An 11,718-nucleotide genomic window follows, 5' to 3' on the forward strand; every position below is an offset into this window, starting at 1 on the left:
ATGGTGAGACAGGTTCTGTTGGACGTTCTGAGGGATTTGGAAGATGAAGAATTTAAGCACTTCAAATTCTTTTTGCGAGAGGATGGCATCCTCCCAGGAAGAAAGCCCCTCAAGAAGGCTGCTTTGGAGAAGGCAGACAGGTTTGAGACTGTAGATCTGATGGTGCAGACCTATAAACATGATGGTGCTCTGGAGATGACAAAGGAAATTTTAAAAAGGATCAACAGGAATGATCTGGTGGAGACCCTCAACTCTGCACCACAAGGTCAGTCACAAGAAGCAACATGAAGGTGTTTACAGAGCAAGGTCCATTATGTAGTTTGACTTGTGTTTCACTCTGTCCAGAGTTTTGTGTAACTACTGTGGTTTTAAAGTCATGGACACAAACAACACAGAAACAAATCTTGATGTTCACTGTTCTTAGTGTAATGAGTTAGCATGCTAATGTTAGTCACTGGTGCCAAGAGTTACAGTTTAAATCTATTCAAGAAAACAATGGTTACACATTATGGGATGTCATAGGATAGGAAATGTAACTTGCTCTTTACAGTAATTTTAAACTTGGTAAAATAATGTAAATCAGGTTACTGGTAAGTAGATTTTAATATTTTGCCAGAAAGAAGAACTTTTTTCCCACCAAACTCTTAAATTATTATAACTTGTACAATAGTTTCTCAAACTGTTATACTTCACTGGTGACAGCCAGGACTGGAGACTATATTTTCATGTTATCCATTTGTCCTATTCTTCTGAACAAGTAATTGCAGTTCATTTAAAGATAATTAGCAGATACATTCACAAATAGATTTATTATTATACATATTTTTATTATATATTTTTTGCTTCTGACTATTTTTCCTGCATTTCCCAGCAGGTGACTGTGGGACAGGTGTAACTGGAAGCACAGAAAAGGTAAGATGTGATGAGTCAAAAGCCTTAACTTTTTACACTTGCCTTTCATAATAGTCATCAATTTCAATTCTTTTCTTAATGGAGAGATTTTGTTTTTATGAGATTTCTAATGTTAATGTTGCATCAACATTCACTCTAATGGAGGCCAATATTGACTCAGAGAGGCTAAATACATTTTCATTAATTTGTAGATCGATCTCACAGACTGTGTATGAACTATGATTGTTCTTGTCAATAATATTATCAGTTTTAATTGAACGATTTGATCATGAAGTGAAAATGTTTTATATCTACAATTCTTAAGATGACAAGTTGTACTGAAATATGTCATAGCTCAACAATGATAATATTAACCATCTCATTGTGTTTTTGTTTGTCTGTTTTTTTTAATTATTATTATTATTTTTACCTTTGATCCTTGTTTTGTGTTCTTGAATTTGAACTGGGCTTGTTTATACAAAGCAGACTAACGTGACAGCTGACATGATAATTGTAGCCTTCATCTGTATTTTCAGACTGTCACCACAGATCCCCTCTATCATTATATTAATTATCAATAATTTTTAGATTTCTACAATTGAATTTTTTCTAGTAATCTAAACATTTTTTGAACATAAAACATTTCAAGTCATCATTTTTGGCAGATTAGATTCATTATATTGGTGTAATTAGCCTGCACCAACTACTTCAATGTAAACACTAATGTGTTCATCTATTCTCCATCTACCAGGTCATGTTTCTCACACGCACTGAAAGACGTAGGACCAATGGTTTGAAGAAGTCTTTCACTAGCTGCCTTCCATGTCTCTGTGGGACTGTAAGTATTCACATCTATTAATTCATGTCCTGAAATAAGTTTAAACAATAAATAGACTGAATATTATTGAATTGAATCTCATCCCACTTTAACATAGCTGTAGTATCTATCTCAAGCTAACAAGGCCTCTCCTAACAGGAGGCAGTTTCATGTTTTATTGTTGGCACAAACATAACTTTATATTATGAAAAAGCCCTGAATAAATCACCATCCTACCCTAACATACATACATTTCCATTTAAAAGCCAGTTTCATGTAGAACAAATAAAGGTTTGCTGCTCAGGTAGAGTAAATTTTGAGTAAGAAATGAAGAAAGAGTTGCAACAAAGAGAGTGGTGAAGCTCTCTTTAGCTACCCCCCAAGTTTGTCTCCATACACCTGCTGGTGTGATAAAAGAACAACTTAAGACTTTGATTAATGTTTGATTGTTTTTAGCATGTTCATCTCAGTGTTGTTTAATTGGTGAATGTTTTTCTAGTGTTGTCCTTCCAGTGAATCAGATGATGATGGAAACTTGAGGAAGAATGAGGACAAACCATCAGCAGTAACAGAACCTGGGGTCGCTGCTGTTATCACACCTGCTACAAAAGGTAAGAGGAAGAAACTGAGCAGTAACTACGGTGGCCCTGAAAGCTAACACTCAAGACAAGGCACAAAATAAAAATTATATGGGACACTATTGTATTCTTATTCTTCTTCTTCTTCTTCTTCTTCTTCTTCTTCTTCTTCTTCTTCTTCTTCTTCTTCTTCTTCTTCTTCTTCTTCCGAGGAAGTCATACTTCCCATGGGTGAAAACTCACCAAACTTTACAGAAACGTCCGACCCCATGCCAGATTTACTCACAATAAGCGTTTACATTTAAAAAACTTTAAAAATGTAGCCCAGATACTGCTAAAACTTTTGTCCACTTAAACTCATTACAAATTATAAAGTCCATCACTCTGTTTTTTTTCAATAACTGTAAAACTTTTAAAATGTATCTACTCCCACAATTTTTGCTCAATTGTCACCAAACTTGCTACATCTTTTTGTTTAGATAACAGAATTTCTGACATTTTGACCATTTTTGAAATCTGCCTTTACAACAGCTGACCGGACACTGACTCCCTGAGTCTATATGAGAAGACACACAGCAGGTCTCACTTCCAGATAATTAGCTCACTGAGTTAAGCGCTGGTTCTTGGTGTGAGGGGATGTGGGTTTGAGACCTAGCAAGGGTGATGATGTTAATGACACATCAAAATGCCAGATGTCCTCATGGTAACATCACAGCAAGCCTCTAAATTAAAAAAACAAACAAACAAGTATCTTGGACCGGACCATGGGCGAAAGCTCACTAAATTTCTCCTTCCAAGGAAATCATACTTCCCATGGGTGAAAACTCACCAAACCTTACAGAAATGTCCAACCCCATGCCAGATCCCATGCATTATCAGATTTTTGTTTAGATAACAGAATTTCTGACATTCTGACAATTTTTGAAATCTGCCTTGACAACTGCTGCCTAGTGTCTGACTCCCTGAGTCTATTTGAGAAGACACATACCTCATTACACTTCCAGACACTTAGCTCACTGAGTTAGGCACTGGTTCTTGGTGCCAAAAGATGTGGGTTCAATCCCCAGCAAAAGTGATAAGGATATTACATCAATATGCCAGATAGTCTTTGTATAAAATCTTAGAGTCATGGTAGATGATGTTTGACAAAAACATATCAGAATTTTACCTCAGAAACATTGCCTGCACAACAGTGAATGGCTTACTCAATTTGTGAAGCCACCGTAGCACTGCCACTTGCCAGTTAGCTCAGTGCGATAGACAATGCTCTTTGGTTCCAATGGTTGCGGGTTCAGTCCTCAACTAGTGAAAAATGAACATGTCTTCCTGTTTGTTGGTCTAAATTTGCCAAAATATAGCCCGGACCCGACCCATCGCTGCGCAGCAGCTATAATTATATTTACTATTGTTGTTATTGCCACTGTTAATACAAGATGATCCATAGGAAATGTTAAATACACAGCATAGGATGGCATTGGGACAAAATATTAGACACATGAAGCTGTGTAGAACTACAAAGCACATTCTCAAATAGTTATTTCATTAGATCAAAGCTCTTTGACATACAACAATCAAAATAAAAATGAAAGGTTTTCCAAATTTGCTTCAGAAATCACATAATTGAAAAGACTTGCTGAAGAAACTGATAGCCTACATGTAAGACACAGGTCCAACATCTCACACTATAGTTTACTGTATTGATCTTGTTTACATTGACACTAATCTGTATGAATTTCTTCAGAAATGAAATGTGCATTTATGTAATGTTTTTATTGTAGGAGATTGTCTCTGGGGCACAGTGATGTGGATACAGTCATCATTTATTTAAACAAACAATTAGTCCTGTGATTGGTGCAAATAAATCTTGTTTAATTGTACTTATTGATTGTATGGAAGAAATGATTTATCCTAAAATCCCCTTTTGTCACTTCACTCTGCAGTGGATCAGCTGGAGGAGAAAGCAGCTGAAACAGAGGAACAGGTGAGATCTTTGATCGTCTGTAGTCACTGTCACTTTTTTTATGAGGTCATTTTAAACAAACATGTGAAACCTTAGCTGAAGGTTGGAGCTGTTTGTCTGTTAGTTTGGACTTTTCAATCAAATGCCACAACAGCTGTTGCAGGAGCAGATGGAGTGGTCTGCCAGTAAAGCAGTGGTTGTCCAGTTAAAGCTAAAGATAGACACCAATCAGCACTACGTAATTAGAAGCGACACCTCTCCTTATCTCTTATTTTAAAACAGTGTTGTATGTATCATTTTGTCCGTTTCATGAGAGTGACTACACCCTGTCAAGACAAAGATGGCAGCAGATTATTTTGGAGGCTTGAGCATGCACACTGATGGCTGATCCAGGGATCTTTGACAGGCAACTAGTGCTCGCCAAAGTGTCCTTGTCAAGTTGTGTGTAACTTGGCTTCAATTCAAATCATGCTCAGATGTGTAGAAACTAAATGTAGGCTACTCACTACAGCACTAGAAAAATAGCAAATTCACACTAACCTGCAGTAAGTCTGTGGATTCTTTAAGGAATAGCTTCATATAGGCCATGAGATGGGTAAACCTCTGCCGATCTTTACAGCAGGAGAGAGCCTCTGCTTCTCTCAAATGCTCCTTTAATACCCAGTCATGTTACTGACCTGTTGCCACCTTGTTAGATGTGAAATGTTCCTCCTTGTTCCAGCCTTTTGTTAGCCTGATGCATCAGCCGCTTATTTCATTACATTTCAAAAAGCGTCTGAACCTGAGCCATAGGGATTTGTTTGCTTCCGGGAGGCGGTTGCTTACATTTGCTTCAACTAATCGCTGCTGCTTGGTGGTCACGTGTGCTATACACCGGTTAAGCTCATAGGTTAATCTTGAGCGCTTGAGTTCAACGTCATCGCCTTCACTTACCCGTCTGTTCGCTGATTGGAGCAAACCGAAACGCATTGCTAGTGTCCTGACTACATTGTTGAGGCAAATGAAATTTGCCGGAACCAGTAGGCGGCGCTAGCCTGGCTAGCCTTTTGTTGCCGCTGTCCCAACTTTTTTGAGACATGTTGCTGCCGTCAAATTCAAAATGATCTACTATTTTCATGAAATCGTCTCAGTTTCAACATCTGATATGTTTTTTATGTTTTATTTTGAATAAAATATGGGTTTGTTGCAAATCATAAAAATCTCCTTCATGTCTTTTACAGTGTCAACCAGGGACTGTTTCAAGTGTTACTCAAAACTCAGATGAAAAACATAGTGTCACAACATTGGAGGTAGAATCTCAAATCAGGTCTCTACTACCATCAGCAGCTGAGGAAAAGGGTAATATAAAAGAATTGAATTCACAACTAAATGGTTCAATCAAAGGAAAAATGGTTTACATTATTGATTTGGTACTTATTGATTGTATGGAAGAAATTATTTATCCTAAAATCCCCTTTTGTCACTTCATTCTGCAGTGGATCAGCTGGAGGAGAAAGCAGCTGAAACAGAGGAACAGGTGAGATCTTTGATCGTCTGTAGTCACTGTCAGTGACTTCAATGCTTTTTTATGAGGTCATTTTAAACAAACATGTGAAACCTTAGCTGAAGGTTGGAGCTGTTTGTCTGTTAGTTTGGACTTTTCAATCAAATGCCACAACAGTTGTTGCAGGAGCAGATGGAGTGGTCTGCCAGTAAAGCAGTGGTTGTCCAGTTAAAGCTAAAGATAGACACCAATCAGCACTACGTAATTAGAAGCGACACCTCTCCTTATCTCTTCTTTTAAAATGGTGTTGTACGTATCATTTCGTCCATTTCATGAGAGTGACAACACCCTGTCAAGACAAAGAAGACAGCAGATTATTTTGGAGGCTTGAGCATGCACACTGATGGCTGATCCAGGGATCTTTGACAGGCAACTAGTGCTCGCCAAAGTGTCCTTGTCAAGTTGTGTGTAACTTGGCTTCAATTCAAATAATGTTCAAATGTAGAGAAACTAAATGTACTTACTAAACACAAAGAGACAGCACTAGAAAAATTGCAAATTCACACTAACCTGCAGTAAGTTTGAGGTAGTGCTGTGCCTCGGTCCGGTCATGTTACTGACCTGTTGCCACCTAAACCTTGTTAGATGTGAAATGTTCCTCCTTGTTCCAACCTTTTGTTGCCGCTGTCCCAATTTTTTTGAGACATGTTGCTGCCGTCAAATTCAAAATGATCTAATATTTTCCTGAAATTGTCTCAGTTTCATCTGATATGTTTTTTATGTTTTGTTGTGAATAAAATATGGATTTGTTGCAAATCGTTACAAATCTCCTTAATGTTTTTTACAGTGTCATCCAGTGACTGTTCCAGGTGTTAGGCCTACTCAAAACTCAGAGGAAAAACATGATGTCACAACACTGGAGGGAGAATCTCAAATCAAGTCTCTAGGACCATCAGCAGCTGAGGAAAAAGGTAGGCCCAATATACTGTAAAACAATTTAATTTACAACTAAATGATTCAATCAAAGGAAAAATGGTTTACATTATTGATTTGGTACTGTGGTTCATTGTTTTCCTGTAGGTACCATACACATGGATATGAGTAGAGACAAGGATAAGGTAAGAAACTGTGTATTTCTTTTCACAATGTCTGAGTATGTCTGTATAGTATGTGTCCCACCACTGTCAACTGCTGATTGACATATTTTTTTATTCATTATGTACAGCCATCACTGAAGACGTCTGATGAGTTGCTGAAGACTCTGCTTCACAGACTCCATCTTCCAGACAAACATCAACAGAAGTTGTTACTTGCAGATTTTCTTAAAATAGGTCAACGAGTGAAACAGGAACATGAAACATCTGAGGAAGATTTAGCTTGTACTTTTCTTCAGAGGTTGATGATGTTAGACTACAGAGCCAGATATATTTCTGTAAGACAAGATGGTGCTGATGTGAGCCATTCAAACCAGACTCAAGTTCATCCAATGGACGTTCAAATGGCAGTGTTTCACTGCTCAGACAGCTTCCTGAAGCAGAACATGATGACAAAGCTCTCACAGTGTCAGTACGCCTTACCTTTGCTCGTCCCTGACCCAGTCACAATGGATGTTGAGTGTCCTCTGTGGACATTCAGACAGATAAGAAAAACATGGAAGATAATTGACATCAAAGATTATTCAACCATCATCACCATGAAGAATTTGCCCATCTGTGAAGCAGAGACACCCATGGTGTCATTTTTCCGCCTGGGTTCACTGTCAGTGTCTAAATCTCAGCTGATCAACACTTTGATCAACGACCGTCACAACACCTTCTTCCACAGAAACTGTCCAGGTAGCACCAAGTCTCGCCATCTGATGGATGGTGTGGCAGAGATTGCCTGGTACTGTCCTGCTGGGAAACCCAATGATGCCTTCACTGACTGCACTGCCTTCTGTAATCTTCATGGTGATGCTCTGTCAATAGAAAAACAACATGACATACTGACTGAAAAATCTTCAGTCAATGTTGTTCTTGTGCCAAATCTGGAAAAAGGGGATAAAAGAACAACAGTAATCTCAGCTCTTCTTAAGTCTCCAAAGCCTCTCATCTGTCTCATTGCTGATAATGATTGTGGTGCAGTTCAGATGAAAAAAGGAAAATACAAAATGGGTCTAAAAGATAGAAGTCAGTCAGATGTTTCTGAAGCACTGAAAAAGATCATTAGAGAGATCTTGTCTGGACCACATACATCCTTCCAGCTTGAAACCATGGCCAAGGTCTCTGGAATCAGAGTGGATGAAGAAGACACAGTCTGTCAAACAGGGAAATCTGCTGCTATGAAGATAGTTAATTTACTTCAGAGGATGGATGTTTCAAAAATCAAAGATAAGTTCCTCCCTTGTCATGGCCGACTGTGGCATGAGTGGTGCAGAACACACAAAGAACTGTATCACCTCAAAGGAAACATTGAGAAGGAGAAAAGTGAAAAGGAAGAAAAACTGAAGAAAATACGACAACAGCAATGTGATGCTTCCTGCAGTGAACTGGTGAAGTTGTTCATTGAAAGTCTCTCAACTTTGCCATCAACAGACAAAGAGTATTTCCTGAAATGGACTCAGATCTTAATGGATGCCCTCTCCACAGATGATCTCACCTCAATTCTCCAAAGATATGATGAGAAGTGGTCTGAGGTCCTGGCCTTGAAGAAGAAACACGACAAATCTGATAGTCGTGATGAAAGGCAGAAGAAGTTTCAGAAAGAAGATCATGACAAAGAGTTAAAATCAAAACAGACTGAGCTTGAACAAATATCAACAAAACTGCAGTCAGCCAATTTTGGCTTGGAGCACATCTTCAGAGAAATGGGACAGATCTATGAAGCCCATAAATCTCTGCAGAGACGAACACAGAGGAGACAGACTGACTGGTCTAAATACCCTGAGCTGGCTGCAGAGCTGATGATATCAGGACACCCCATGGAGCTGATGGATGGTGATGCAGCTCATGTGCCTCTAACATGGGTCACTAGTCTTTTAGATGAAGTCATCAAGAAACTGGGCGACCAGAGAGTTTTTGTGTTGTCAGTTTTGGGCTTACAAAGCAGTGGAAAATCAACCATGCTGAATGCCATGTTTGGGTTACAGTTTGCAGTGAGTGCAGGCAGATGCACCAAGGGTGCCATCATGCAGCTGGTCAAAGTGTCAGAGGAGATGAAGACAGAGTTGAAGTTTGACTATGTTCTGGTGGTGGACACTGAAGGACTGCATGCTCTTGAATTAGCAGGTAACACCACTCTTCACCACGACAATGAACGGGCAACATTTGTTGTTGGTCTAGGAAACATGACACTGATCAACATCTTTGGAGAGAATCCAGCTGACATGCAGGATGTTCTGCAGATTGTTGTTCAGGCTTTCATGAGGATGAAGGAAGTTAAACTTTCTCCAAGTTGTGTGTTTGTTCACCAGAATGTTACAGATATTTCAGCTGCAGAGAAAAACATGGATGGAAAGAGACGCCTGCAGGAGAAACTGGACCAGATGGCCCAACTAGCTGCCAAAGAGGAGGTTTGTGATGTTGAGTGTTTCAGTGACGTCATTGCATTTGATGTGCAAAAAGATGTGAAATACTTTGCCCAGCTGTGGGGGGGAAGTCCACCTATGGCTCCTATAAATCCAGGATATAGTGAGAGCGTCCAAGATCTGAAGAACTTCATCCTATCTAAAGCTTCACAGTCTGCTGGGTTTACTCTGTCACAGTTCAGAAGCAAAGTCCAGGACCTGTGGGAAGCCCTACTGAATGAAAACTTTGTCTTCAGTTTCAAGAACACTGTATAGAAACCTTGAGGGTCAGTATGGGAACTGGACCTGGGCCCTGAGGAGCAACATGTTGACCATTGAAGACCAGCTGTATAACTTGAAAATGGAAAACTGGAGAGAGTTGAGCTCAGTCATCTATATAATGAAATGAGTAACATACATGAAGAGATCACAAAAGATATAACAAAATAATTTGATGATGACAAAGACAAAAAAAGAAATGTTGGTTCAGTGGCGAGGCCCATTTGAAATCAAGATCAAGGAGTTTTATGAGGAACTGGTAAGAGGAGTGAAACGAAAACTGGACGAAGTCATCCAGCAGAAGAAGGCTTGTAAAAAGCTTGATGATCAGAAGTTTGAGAACAAGCTGCTACAGAAGAGCAAAGAGCTTGTGCAGCAGTCAAAAGACAAGGCAAAAGATGAAGAGAAACTTAAGTAGCAGTTTGACTCTGTTTGGAGTGGCTGGGTGAGAGAACTAACTGTAGATATACAACCTATCGAAGACATCGACTTGGAGGAAGATCAGACAAAAATCCTTGAAGAGCTTGGATTTGAATCGGCTCTAATTGATGAATGCAGAAAAAGTGGCAGATACAAGATCATAGCAAAGGCTAGTGATTACTGCGATTATGTGACTCTCACCAAGGATCAGAAAATTAGCCAAAGGGTTACAACAGTTGTGAACATCTTGAGAGGATCTTTTCAACTTGAAGACCAACAGCTGTTCAGATCCCTGATTGACAATGTTGACAAACAGTCATTTGACACAATCATAAAGAAACCTGTAGCTACAAAAGGCTACAGTTCAACATATTTGCAAGAAGTGGACAAAGCAGTTTGCAGTCAATCTCTTACTGTATGTGTGCATGCGCTCATTTAGAAAGCAAAAGAGATCAATTTTACAACATTTTCAGCAGCTTCTGTAAAGGAAGCTCTTCTGCTGTCGTACTCGGAGAACTGATCTGTGACGAGCTGAAGGTTTCCACTGTTGAGGCTGTCTGTAACAAGACTGCCATTGATCTCACTGGAGAGATGAGGTGCAGTTTCCAAGCACTCAATGGGAACAGACTGAACCTGGAGAAACATGTGTTGAAGTCACTGGCAGAGAAAGAGGACTTTGATGATTTCATTACCTACATCCATCAACCAAGGAAACAAGTAGAGAGGTTTATCAAAGAGGAGGTAAAGAAATACATCTTCACATCACACACAGACAAAGCACAAGATATACTCAAGAAAAATGTTAAAGCTGTACAGAAAAGACAACCAATCAAATTCGTTTTCCTTACTCGGGTAAACTCGTGCGGCAACTCATGACAACTCGGCACGACGAACAGGACAAACAGCCATTTCTGAACACCTTTAAAGACATGCAAGATCTTGTCAGTCAGGCTTTATTTACTGCAAAAGACAAAGTCAAAACTCAGAGAGGAGGCATAGACATGTGGCTGGAGGAATTTTACAGTTTGATAAAAGATGAGTTGATGTTTGATGTTGTTTGTCCTGAAAACTTCAAAGACATAAACAATTTTGACCTTCTCAAAGTAGAGATGGAGAAAGGCCTTGAACACATCATGAAGCAGATGAGCGATTGGATAGATAAATTAATTCAGACTTAAGCCTGATCAAATCCTGATCCTGTGAAAGTGCTGCTGGGAAAAATGTCCATTCTGTGCAGCTGTGTGCACCAACACCATGGAGGATCACAGTGGTTCTGACCACAGTGTCACTTTTCATCGATGATGTAATAGAAACACAGGAGAACTGACTATTGAATTCTGCACAACATTAGTTTGAAGTGAAAGGAGCTTTTTCCCCTCGTCATGATTCATATCAGCTTCCCTCCCCCATTCCCTTTAAACTGTACTGAACTGCTGGGCCAAAGTTTGCAAACTGGAGCATTACCCCTGATGAGTCTGAACTGACATACTGGAGATGGTTTCTACGTCGATTTTAAAAATAACTGGAGCAGCACTATGACAAAAAAAATCAAGATACAGTAAAAGAGAGGCGATTCAAAGTCTGGATGAAATGTACAGTCTGTAGTGACCTGCAGCTTTACTCAAAGTAAAGTGTTATTGCAACATCAGAAGATAAATTACTGTGAAAATACCTATTGATAATTTGAACAATTACATTAGCCTACATTGAGAGTGAGTTTCTATAAAACATCAAGTAGTAGGATTC

The 11,718-nt window shown here is 39.2% G+C and overlaps 2 pseudogenes across 1 annotated transcript; both read left to right on the plus strand.

Moving 5' to 3' along the window:
- Positions 1 to 10,136, plus strand: LOC146983300 (interferon-induced very large GTPase 1-like; annotated as a pseudogene). Its single transcript, XR_015036377.1, has 6 exons — positions 1 to 265; positions 5,722 to 5,762; positions 6,577 to 6,700; positions 6,810 to 6,847; positions 6,955 to 8,440; positions 8,489 to 10,136. The product of XR_015036377.1 is annotated as an interferon-induced very large GTPase 1-like (transcript).
- Positions 10,137 to 10,844: 708 nt separating this feature from the next.
- On the plus strand, positions 10,845 to 11,718 carry LOC146983301 (interferon-induced very large GTPase 1-like; annotated as a pseudogene).

This window comes from Trachurus japonicus, chromosome 8, assembly GCF_045865225.1.
Source record: "Trachurus japonicus isolate A0001 chromosome 8, Traja_1.0".
Classification (NCBI taxonomy): domain Eukaryota; kingdom Metazoa; phylum Chordata; class Actinopteri; order Carangiformes; family Carangidae; genus Trachurus; species Trachurus japonicus.